This window comes from Crocodylus porosus, unplaced genomic scaffold, assembly GCF_001723895.1.
Source record: "Crocodylus porosus isolate Cpor-Errol unplaced genomic scaffold, CroPor_comp1, whole genome shotgun sequence".
NCBI classification, from domain to species: domain Eukaryota; kingdom Metazoa; phylum Chordata; order Crocodylia; family Crocodylidae; genus Crocodylus; species Crocodylus porosus.
This window is the reverse complement of record NW_017728923.1, coordinates 3,720,454-3,732,676: the sequence shown is the minus strand read 5'-3', so window position 1 is coordinate 3,732,676 and position 12,223 is coordinate 3,720,454.

Genomic DNA, 12,223 nt, shown 5'->3' with positions numbered 1-12,223 from the left:
CAGCCCCACTGAGCTTCACCAGCAGTTCCCGTGGGGTTGGGATTCCACCTGCAAGTGGTGAGAATTGCATCTTCCAAGTCTTCCCCTGGTGTTCAGGGTTGTGTTTACTTCACACTGGGGAAATCATTTCCCCAAGAACAGAGGATTAAATGGCTTTGGGATGTTTTCCCTGGTAATGGAAAGAAAACAGGTGATGTAGAGCACTCTGTTTCATTCACCAATAGTAACAACACCACGGGACTGATGTGTGATCCCAACCCGTCCCCCCTCCCCCCACCATTGCTGTGATGTTTGCTGGTCCTTGTACAGGATGGTCTCATATTGCAGAGCCTGGATTGGAAAAGCCTTAAAATGAGTCACATCCTCTCCATCCCCTGGCAGTGATGTTGGGTCAGTCAGATTTTCACTGACTCTGGTGATACGACTCCTCATGCAGCCTATCTGACCTCACCATGAAGACACAATAGCCTCTCTTTAAGTATTTCCAAAATTTTTAATATCTGGGGAACACTTTTTTCTGGATTAAAATGGTCAGCATACTTCACTCCTATACCTGAAAAGGTTATGTGTGTGTGCACGCATGTGCGTATATAATTCCAGATAGATCTAAATTCAGAAAAAGATATGGAGGGGGCTTTGAGGCTTAAAAGTTAAGAATCACTGTTGTTTTCCAGTGGGAGCAGGATCTCGCTCTTCGGTGCCCTGCTCTTTTCCCTGTCTGCCCCCTCTCAACCCCTGAGTCATACTTCAGGGGGCAACGGCAGCCCTCACTGCTGAGCTTGCTCCTTTAGGATCTCACATGCCAGTGACCACCCCCATGACACCTCCTGCCAGCCCCAGAAGTGTGGGAGGAGAGGAGGGAATGAGCCAGGCTGCAAAGTGGAGCTCTGTTTGCGTGCCCAGCCCATTCACAGCAGAGCATGCTGCTGGGAGCGCTGAGGGAGAGGGGGGCTGGCACAAGGGCTGTATGGGTCAGGGAAGGCAGCGGGGAAAGCAACAGTAGTTCCCAGAGGAGTAGCTGCTGGATTAGGTGAGGCAGGCATAGGGTGCTGGACAGAGAAGGAGATCATTAACCTCCTCACCCAGGCGAAGCTCATGGCACACCCTCTGGGAATCACTGCTCTATTTGCTCCACTCCCTCCTAGTCAGATGGCTGCAGGTCACTGGACGCCTTGCCAATCTTGCTGTTTTACTCAGGGGCACTCAGGGTTCCATGTGGTTGAGCAGATTCTTTTTGGTATTGGTTGGTGGAACCGGAGCGTGCTCCGTCCACTCCATGCATTGACCTGGTATTGCGGTGTTTCCAGGACCGGTGCAAAAAAAAAAAAAAAGGCACTCAGGGTTCCTTGGAGCTGTTCTCAATCTGTTGCAAAGCCCTCTGTGTCTCATTAGCCCAGCACCTGAATCTGAGAGGGCTAGATGACCCAGCAAGTACCCAATGATCCCATCCTCTTTTTGCCAGCCTACCCACTGTTGGCCATCGTCTGCTCTTGCCCCCCTAGGCAGACACTCGCCTTCGGTGCGCAAGGCCCAGCCAGTCTGACAGGGCTCTCTTGCTCGCTGCAAGACCTGAAGGAAGAGGCTGACCCAGCCCAGATTCTGCAATGGAGTTGGCCAGATCTCAGTGATGGAAGAGGGAGCAGACAGAGTCCAGGGTAAGAGTGATCTTTGATCAGTAATGTCCACCTGTGCAGTGTTGGTGGTGCTTCACTGAACCTTCTCTCTTTTTCTTTCCTCCATTCCTCCCTCTTTCTCATCCATTCCCACCCTGCTTCTGGTCTTGGGGTTGCTGGGGTTGCCTCCCTCTCCAACACAGATAGGCCCTCAGCCTCCTGAGGACATTTGTCCTCTCAAAATCACTATTGGTACAATCCGCAACCAAGCTGCTGCCTAGCCTGTGGCTGAGATTAAGGTAGGCACAGATTGTTGGAGAAGTGGTTTGCTGGTAGAGCTTGAACCTGCATGTCTGGATCTGAAAACATATTCCTCCAGTGCACGAGCAAATGAGATCTTGTTATGCCAGCACTGCAACAGAGTCATAGTATGCCATGTATGTTGTGACCTGCATATGGCATACATATCCCACCCTGCAGCCCATCAGCTCCCTTGCTTTTTCACTAGCCATTAGTCCAAGAATTCTCTACAGGAGTGCTTAGCACTGATGCAGTTAAAGGTCTTCCTCAGAATTAGCCAGGCTGAATGGATCATACTTGCTTGGGAACCGCCCTGCAAGAGTGATGGAGGCAATGAGTCATGCTGGGCTGCACTAACCCTAGTTTAGGAGTCTCTTGAGACTTCTGTGCATTACTCCAGTAGAGCTCAACCTACAGCTTGCAGGCCAGACCCAGCACATGGGGCCAAGTCATCCAGCCCATGAGGTTCACCACAGGTCCAGAAATTGGCAGTGTTAGAAATTTGCCATGGTTATCCTGCCATCAAATTTCTGGACCTGTGGGGAGACCCACAGGCTGGATGACATGACCCTGCACACCAGATTGCACCAGTGTGTGGGGTCCTACCATGGCTGAATCTAGCACATGCAGTCAGGCCGTGGCTGAATCTGGCACATGGATTGATCCTGCATGGAGGATCTGGCCCACAGACAAGGCCTGCATTACTCCTCTGGTCTGCAAGGCTGGAAAGGTTGAGCACCACTTCCTTAGTCAGATGAATGGTGAACATTTAAGCCACATACACAGTGCTCCCACTTTCTTCCACTCAGCATCACGTGCTGGCAGAGACTGGACATTATACAGACAGCTCTGGTGACTTGCTTTCCCTCAGTAATTCCTGTAGGTAGTTACCGGTTAGGCAAGGAGGGGCTGTGTGAGACTAAAGTCGTGAAAACCTTAAGAGGTTTCCAGTTCCATCCTCCAACATCAGGTCTAGGAGATCTCACAACTGGTCTAAAAACCTTCCTGTTTCCATAGATTTGCCGCCAGGAATAATAGCAGAGCAAAATGGGCTCAGGTCCCCAGGTGGAAAGCTCCCAGGAAGCCAGCAGGTTCAGTGGCAGAATCTTGCTGCCCCCCCAGAGCAGAAGGCATGAGCTCGGAAAGAGCTCCCCACACCATGGCCCTTGAATGACCCCCTTAGGAGGCTGGTATGTGACATAGCTTACAGCAGTCCTACTGTCCCAGAACCTGTCCTAGGATCAGGATACCACAAAGGCTCCTTTGTGACCTCTCCCTCTCATGCTTGCACATGGCATTCCTTCAGCACAACTGAAAATCAGGCTCCATCTTTAAATATAAACCCATTCAGATTTATGGGTTAGATTTTCTAAGTAGCATCATGCCTGCTTCTGAATGGGTTTTGCATGCACTCACAGAGGTGTTCTGTGGTGTAAAGGATCCTTTCCCTACACTGGGTGGCTAATGGCAGGCATATGCCGATCCAAATGTGTGTGTGCACTGCCATCCATGAAGCTGCTTTGGAAAATGCACAAGAGTTCTCTCCCTTTTTTGGTGTATATGCTAACCCTGCTGTCTTCTGGTCTCAAAGATTTGAAGGCTACTGTTCTCATTTTGGCTGGCTTTCTGCATGACACTGTGTGGAGAGTTTTGCTCGGTGATTTCCACATGGAGCTCAGTACCTTGTGGCTGAACCGATGCCTAGAAGATGTCATTTGTGCCCCAAATGCATTAAACATAAAATTACTGTCAGGTTAATGTAGCAGATATTTGGAATGCCAAAACAAATCCTAACCATGTTGCTAGCCCTGCCATCAACCAGCAAAGTCTTCTGAATGCTGAATGGACTCTCCCTGGGATGACTGATTCCCCTTTCATTTTCCCTGTTAGCAAGGCACCTGAGTGCAGTCGGATTTCTTTAACTTACGTTTCTAGCCCATTTTATAAGCTGTTTCTCCCATGCTAGCACCTTGCTACCCTATTTCCATTGTAGTCATATCAGGAGGGGGGTTAAATCCAAATACATAAAGGCATTGGCACCAGTTGTTGTTCTGTATTCATTTAAATGGGCCCACTTAGAATATGCTAGAAAATGATCTCAGGCCTCAGAGCATCTCCTGAAGCAGAACAGTGCTGCTATGCCCATTTTACACAGGTGGAAAAAGGGGCACAAAGCAATGGAGAACCAGGCATTTAAGTGCCTCATTCCCACTGTAATCAGTGGGAGTGAGATAACTAAATACCTTAAAAAATGGTGCTTTTGATACATAGGGCATCTCAGCTGGAGAAGGGCACTGAATCCAGAAGTCTTAATGCCCAGCTAGTGCCCTAACATTGGCACCATCTTATCTGGACTGCTTTATAAACCACACCTATGTTTAATGTATAAATGACCTGACAAGTTGTGATTTTTTCCTCTCAGATTCTAGGGGGCGCTGCCATTGCCCTTAGTGGAGCAGGAACAGTTCACTGTTTTACACCCGGCTCCAGTCCTCTCACCTGTTAGGTGTCCCTGGAGCAGCGAGGGAGCGGCTGTGTGTTCTAGTTGGTAGAGCAAGGAGGGGACCAGAGTTCTATCCGTGTCTCTGCCACTGCCTCCCCGTGATAATGCATGTCCTAAGCCTAGTGTGGGGACCATCACTACTTAATGCACAGCACATGTGGATTAAGCCATGTATGCCTAGTGGCCCTGAGTATTTTGCAGCTATGGAATATGTGTGAAACCCACTCCCTGCAGCAGAAATATGTTCTGGGACCTGATCTGCCATTTTGAAAAGAATCTCGGTTCCTGGCCTCTTGGTTGCAAGCAAACCTCCCAGCAAGAACACAACCAGCACAAGTGAGGCAGAGACTTCTGCCTGGACCTGAGGGCAGCCCAGGCCACAACCTCACAGAGAGCCCAATTAACCTCACTTCTGAAAACACTTACTTAACAGCATCCCAAGTACAACCCCCTGAGGAAAGTTGAGCAGATGTGGAAGCATTTTCAGGGTGTGGCTTGGGGTGTTGATTCTGAAACCTAAGGGCTGAATTCTCCCAGGACAAAGCCTTTTATTCTGGGATACTACAGATTGTACAAACCCACTGTCCCACTTTAAGTACCTGGGAAGTACTGAGATAACACTTTTCCTGGGACAATGGGGCCAATTTGAGTTAACTGACATTCAAGCTTCTTGTGTAAATATCTTGTGCCTGTTGTGATGCCAGTCAAAGCTCAGAAAGATCAGACCATGGATAAACCCAATATCTGTTTGTAGTAATGGTTATTAATTGCTTTGCTATTGATTTGTAATAGAACCATCAAGTGAAGCAAAATGTTTTTTCTACTCCTGGGTATCAAAACCTTGCTTATCCTGACTACAATAGATACACCTGCCAACAGGACAAAAACTTGCAGCACACTGAAAGCTGACAACTTAGGGGAAGGGTTAAATTAATTGTTTCATATCAACATTAACACAATGACTATGTTGACATATCTTTCTGTTGTAAACATATGATCCTTGCTTATGATACTGGAAGTTCAGTGTTCAAATCCTGTTCTCTGTGCCAAGGGATATGATGGCTTTCATGCCTTAGTTTTAGTAATTTGAGCTCTATTGAAGAAAATCACTATGTAGGACCTAAGTATTTGCTATTAACATTGTATTTAGCTCAGTGAAATCCTTCAGTATTTTAACTTGCATGAAGCTGGCCCTAAATTATTTCCAATTTGCTATAGCAGACTGTCACAGAAGGTATGTCTTGCCCCTGAAGTTACAGTCGGTTTGGCACAGAGCTTAGTATGAATTATGATGTCATCAAACTACTTAAGACCAAGGTTTCGAAGTTAGTTACTAATTTGGGGGTTTCTGATTTCTTGCCTACTAATGTAAACCACCTCAAAAGGGCTTGGTTTTCAGGCAGCAGGTGCACAAAAGGGTCTTGAGTTCAACACCCTAAAATTGAAGTCCTCCCAAATCACTACTTGTTTTATGCCAATCTTCACCTAACCAATTATGACTATTGCCAGAGCTGGCATGCAAAGGACATGGCTTCCAGAAGCACAGCAATTAGCAGAGGCAGGTCACAGAAAGAAACAAGGCAGAAGTGGCCAGGCTGTTTATCTTTCATCTGGACTCCTCTTTTCCTTAGTCTGCCTGGATGTAAAAGTCTCATCTCTTAATTAAGCTGAGCAGCAGTGTGATTGCAGGGAACAACAACAAAAAGAACCTCATCACCAGGAACAACTGCAGCAAAGACTTGGGGAAGGCAGAGAAACTGGCACAGCTGTGTGGCTTTCAGAGATACTTGATCGATCGCCTCTTTCTAGCTTCCTCCCATTCCTTGGATCCCCACATGCATTTTTCATGCTAACCCCTCCTGGGCAAAGGCTGTCTATCTGGAAAAAAATACAACAACCAAAGACTACTTTGTTTCTGTGGTCCCTGGAGGTTGTTTTAGTTAAAGGGCCAATCTATAGATTCAAGGCTGGGAATTTCTTTGCTACATGAACAAAGAGGCAGGGTAAACCCCCTTGTGGCTCTTCTTTCTCTCTCCTGATTGGCTCACATACACAGAGTGGTTTGTAAATCAGGTCTGGCCACTTAACAACTGTGTGAGCCAATGGAGAGGAACCCAAACAAAGAATAAATTAGACCTGGGCCAATCAGATTTAATTCTACAGCCTATTGGTAGCTTTGGGGTTGGCCATCTTGGTGCAAATTTCCCAAGTTAAACAGGTTCAGCACCTGGATGGGAGACCATCAAGGCAGCACAAGTGCTGTAGAAAGGGGTGCAGTGGGTGGCAGTCTTCCATCAGAGTGAGTGTTGCCCTAACACAAGGTTGCCCAGTTGGTGGCCTATAAGGAGTTATGTTGTGGTCCCAGGCTTCCACGTGGCCACTGCTCCTGCTCCTCATAGGCTGGCAATAGCAGCCAGCCTCTGGGCTCCCACTCCCTTCTCTGGTTTCTGCTTTCTGTACCCTCCCTTCCCCTGCCCCCTTCTCCTTCCCCACCCCAACTGAAGGTGGGGTGGTGCAGTGTGGCTAGGCACAGGCAGTTGAGTGTGAGCATGGGCATGAGGTGAAGTGGTGGAGGAGTCATGGGCACACAGAGCAGCTGGGGGTGGGGTGGCACAGGCATGCAGGGCGGCAGGGGCCCATCTACATGGTGTGATGACTGAGATTCCATGGCCCCTGCTGGTGCAGCCTAGAGGGAGCCCCTGGCACTTACAAGTTAGACAGTCCTCTCCAAACACATCAACCTACCCACTGAGACACTGTGCTCTGCCGCATTTCAGATAAGGCATCAAACTGAGATTCTGGCTTCTTCTGATATGGATGATTTTCATGGCATCTTGGGCAAAAGAAGAGAGATTCACACTACGATCCTAGTCAAATTCCCTGTCAGCCTCCTTGTTACATCTGCTGTTTGAATAGATACAACGCACATATACTTGTCTTCAACTATCAAGCAGCACTGCTGAGTTGTAACATCCTGGTACTGGGCCCAGTTTCCTTGGCCCATCTGGAACATTGCCCAAGAGACCTGTGGCACAGACCGAGGCACCATCCATTCCTGCCAGCTGAAGAACACCTGCCTAGAGGCATTCTCCTTTGCACACCAGGGCAGCCACCCCAGGCAAACACTCCTTCTAGATGGGCCAGCAGAAAGCAGATGCCTGTATTCCCCTCCTATCATATCAGCTGAGCTCCAGCGCCTTCTTGGATTCAGGTGTTGCTGGTAGACTTGGCCCCATATATGAAAAGGCTTGGCCAGGGGAAAGCTTCTTTATCACAGAGAGGTATATTTACCCCACTACTCATTTCACAACTGATGGCCATCGGTTTGGTTTAGCCTGTGGATGGCTGCAGTGAGAAAGGATCAGCGTATGAGAGTGTGCGTGACTGCCTCAATGCAGTTAAAATGGCAGAATGCCTCTTTATGCTACCAGCAGTATAATGAGGGAACTCACTGCTGCAGGATTTTCAAAGGTTGTAAGATCATTAAAGCTTTGTACTTCAGTTCTTATGCATCAAGATAGAAGCTGAAGATTTGGAAAGAGGAGCTCTCTGCACAACTGGCCACGTACTCTGTGGCAACAGCAGTCACAAGTCTGTCATCTCTAGGCAATCCCTGTGCTGAACACCAACCCACCCAGCAGGTCGCAGGGCAGGGGCAGAATTCTGCTCATCCTGCTCCAAAAGCACCTGCCCTCCCCAGCCAACTGAAAGAACTATCCTTGATGAGTAGAAAGCTTATGACACACGGCTGAGCCATTCTGGTTCTTTCCAGGAGAGTGCAGCTAGCACACACTCTCTGTCATGTGTAATTGTGTACCACACAGAGGACTTTATCCATTCTAGAAAACTTGCCCCTTCAGATCATGAAATGCTTTAATGTTAGCAGTGTTTCACTCCACAAGACCAGCCCTTGGGCAGATAGGCCACTATTATCCTACTAACTATATGGAGAAACTGAGGCACTGTGAGCTAACTAAAAATCATCCAGGGAGCCAGTAGCAGAGTTGGAACTAGAACCAGGAGTCCTGTTGTCAGATCTAGGGTTTCCATTAGTGGCCAGCATCACACCACCTCCCTCTGTAAGGTGCATACCAGGAGGCTGGCATTTAGCAGAGCCCTAGTCTGATCTCTCATAGCAAATCCTTTGTGCCTTGGCTGTCTTGTCAGGAAAAAGCACTCAGCTCCCTCTCAAACAGCAGAAGCAATGACAATCTGTCCCTTGCACCCGAGAGTCTTAGACATCAGGTCATTCCACTGCCTCCAAGAACACTCATGAAGGACCCTTCAGAACAGAACATTTCTCCAATCCAAGCACAAAGGGCACAGACCAGAAATAGACCGGGAGGCAGGGTGCCCTGACCTTTCAGGCAGAACGAGAAATATATGACTTCTAAGCTACCTGTGGAAATGCGCTGGCCAGGCTGCGCAATCATCATATAAGAAGACAGGTTCCCTTGGAAGCACAGGGCAAGCTGGCCCACCCCTCCCTGAGCCCAAAGCCACACAGCACATTTATTGGGGCCACACAGAAGAGTTACATATTAACCCAGCATCATGGCTAGTGGACTAGTTAACTGTTCAACCACTGCAGCCAACTGGCCAATCATGTCATGCCAGCCAGTGCTGTGAGGTGAAAGAACCAACCTCCCCATCCCTTGAGCTAACGGGGTAAGAAAACTGGGCAGAGGGAAAACCCACCGAACTGAGCAAGGAACTGCTGAATCCTCAGAGCAGAGACACCCAGGAAGCTAGCTTGAAACATCTCAGCTGAGCGCATCAACTGAGAGCTCTTTGGGGCAGACACCATCTCCTTGTTCTGTATCCTCATAGTGCTTGACACTGAAGGAGCCCTGGGCAATGCACATAACACAGGGGCGGGCAATTATTTTGGATAGAGGGCCGCTTACTGAGTTTTGGCAAGCAATCAAGGGTAGCTCCACCCCTTGACAGATGCCCTGGCCCCCTAGTCACGATCTTGGGGCCCATGGGTGACTGGTACCTCCTGAATCTGGGGAGGCACCCAATTGCTGAGCTGGGGAGTCCCCTGGTGCCTGATTGCTGAGTAGAAGGGTTGGAGGGGATCCTCCAGCAGCCGTTTGCTGAGCCGGGAAACTCGCGAACTCGGAAGTGCCGCCAGCAAAACCGAAGGTGCCACCTCCACCCCCCCCATTGGTATGCCACTGCAGGGGGCATGCCAAGCACCCGCTGATGCTGCTGGCAGTGTCAGCAGTGGGGACAGCCTTGTCAGGGGGTGGCACGTGCCCCCTCCCACCATGTTTGCCCTACACATTACCTGTGTTGGGACCAGAAGTCCCTCCCCTTCCCCCAGAAGTACTCCATTCAGCAAAGGGGTTTGCCATCTTGGAACCAGAAAAATACCAAATTATATTCTAAAAAGTAAACATCTACAGCATTCATTAATTTGCTTGCAAAACATATTTTTGTCTTGATTTGCATGTGTTTGTGTAGTGTACATGGAGGTGATCGCACAATAGCTTAAAATGAAGTCTTACTCTTGTATATTGTAGAGGGTGCATACAGGTGTGTGGGGGTGTGGCAGGGCGACCTAGGGGTGCTGTGACCTCCCCTAGCGCCCCTACCTACCATGCCAAATCGGGTCTTGAATGCACCCTCTATCTCGCCCGCCACGTCTTGCTGGTAAATATCTTTAATGGGAGGCTGCCTTCCTGCCCTCCTTGGCACAGGGCCTTACTGTACCGGGGCTCTGTCCAATTGCCCGCCTGCACCCTCACAGGTGCCCCCTCATGCTGCTCGCGCTCCCCGCCCGCACTGGGGCCTTGCTCGCGCTGCTCGCTCGGGGCCTGTGCCCCATGCTCTTGCCCACACCGGGGCCTTCTCACAATGGGGCTCAGGCGGTCTCAGCCTTATCTGGCCCCAGATCCTTTTCCTGGGTCTTATGCCCACTGGGCTTCTCTGAATTGGGGCTCAGGCAGCCTCAGCCTTACCTGGCCCCCAGACTCCTTCCTCAGGTCCCACACCCACTTGGCTCAACCCAATAATCACCCACACTGGGGCCAGGGTCAGGACACCTCAAAACACAGCACCCTCTGCGGCACCAGGAACCCCTTCCCTTCCTGCTAGGGAGTTCCTATGAGGCCTCCTCCACCCCTACAGCCTCACCCAGTCCTCCAGTGTAACAACAGAACCAAAAATACAAAGCCCCTGGCTATAACATAAATCTTAAGCCAACCTGGCTACCCTTCGTCCATCCTTGTCAGGGTTCTCTCCACCCCATATCATCCTGCCAACACTGCTCAAGCCATCCAGCTTCCTTACTAGGCCCACAGAGCTCTGCTTGCTCCAGCAGAGCTCCTACTTCTTAGGCTGCCAGAGGGGAACAGACTCTGGCCTCGGCCTCGCTGTTTATGAAGGCCAGGCCCTGCCCCTTCTGGTCAGCTGACCCAACTGGTTGCCTTAGCAACCCACACCTGTGCTGCCCTGGTGAGTGGCAGCTGAGCCAATTTTACTGCTATCAGTAGCAGGCACCCTAGTGCCCTGCTACAGGGGGGTTGTGGGTATGTGGGATAAGGGAGGATGTGAGTGTGGATATGTGGGGTGTGGGTGGGTATGGGGTTTTTGGGAGGCTGTGGGAGAGGGTGGCTGGGATGTGTGAAGGGGTGTGGGGGTCTTTGTTTATGACAGTGTGAGGGGAGGTGTGGGTACATGTGTATCGTGGGGTGTGCATGTGGGACTCACCCTATGAACATGGACACAACACACACACTGCCCCTGCCTGCGCGCGCACACACACACACACACACACACACATCGCCTCTGCCTGCAAATACACACTCTGCCCTGCCTGCACACACACACACACGTACATACCGGCATAGCCCTGTGCTCCCTAGTCTAGTGATGCAGCCGGGAGCCACATGGTGCTGGAGCAGGGTGGGGGTAGGAAGAGAAGAGAGTGAAATGGCTGGGGGTGGGGCAGGATGGGGCTGGGCTACTCAGTATGGCTGAGGGCTCCCCCTGGGTCCTACTGCCCCTGGCTCCAGTTAACTTTGACAGGCAGCCAGGAGCAAATAAATATTATTTTACTAATTTTTTTAGGGGCCCCATGGGCCAGATGGAATGGGCTGGTGGGCCAGATCCAGCTCCCGAGCCATATTTTGCCTGCCTCTGAGATAAGACCTCCTGTGCAGCACCTGGAGGAGGCACAGAGCCTCACAGAGAGGCCCTCTCTTCTCTGGGCTGTCCTGATTCTGCAGTGCCAGAGAGGCAGATGTGCTTCCCAACCCCATCAGAATCACTAGCAGCAGTCAGAGCCCAGTGTTCCCTCTAAGGAGTAGTGGTCCGTGAGTGCACCGCTTCAGTCCCGTCTCCCCCTTTTGGCGCAGTCTGCTGGTAAGTGTCCTACAGTAAGTGTCCAGGTGGGAGCAGGCAGGGTTCGGCCACCACCCTTGTCCATGCTAATTGCTGCCCAGAGCAGCATAGTGGAGTGCTGTGGGGCAGCCATGGGGTGGACACAATCAACTGATTGAACCGAAAGGGAAGCACTGGGACTGGCATGGGTCACTTACCGAAAGTAAGCTCCTCACTCCTCACATGGGGCAGGCAGTGGCTCCTCCCCAAGGTGAAGCAAGGCAGGGCTGGGGGCTGGCACAGGCTCTGCTGGCTCCAGGGAACTGCTCCTTGGGCTCCGCCGCCTCCAGGGAACTGCTCCACTCCCCAGCCCTGACCCCAAATGCCTCCTTCCTCCCTGAGGTGATGCGGAGGTGCAGAGCAGTTCCCCGGAGCTGGCAGAGCCTGCAGAGCAGTACCCTGGAGTCAGCGGAGCCTG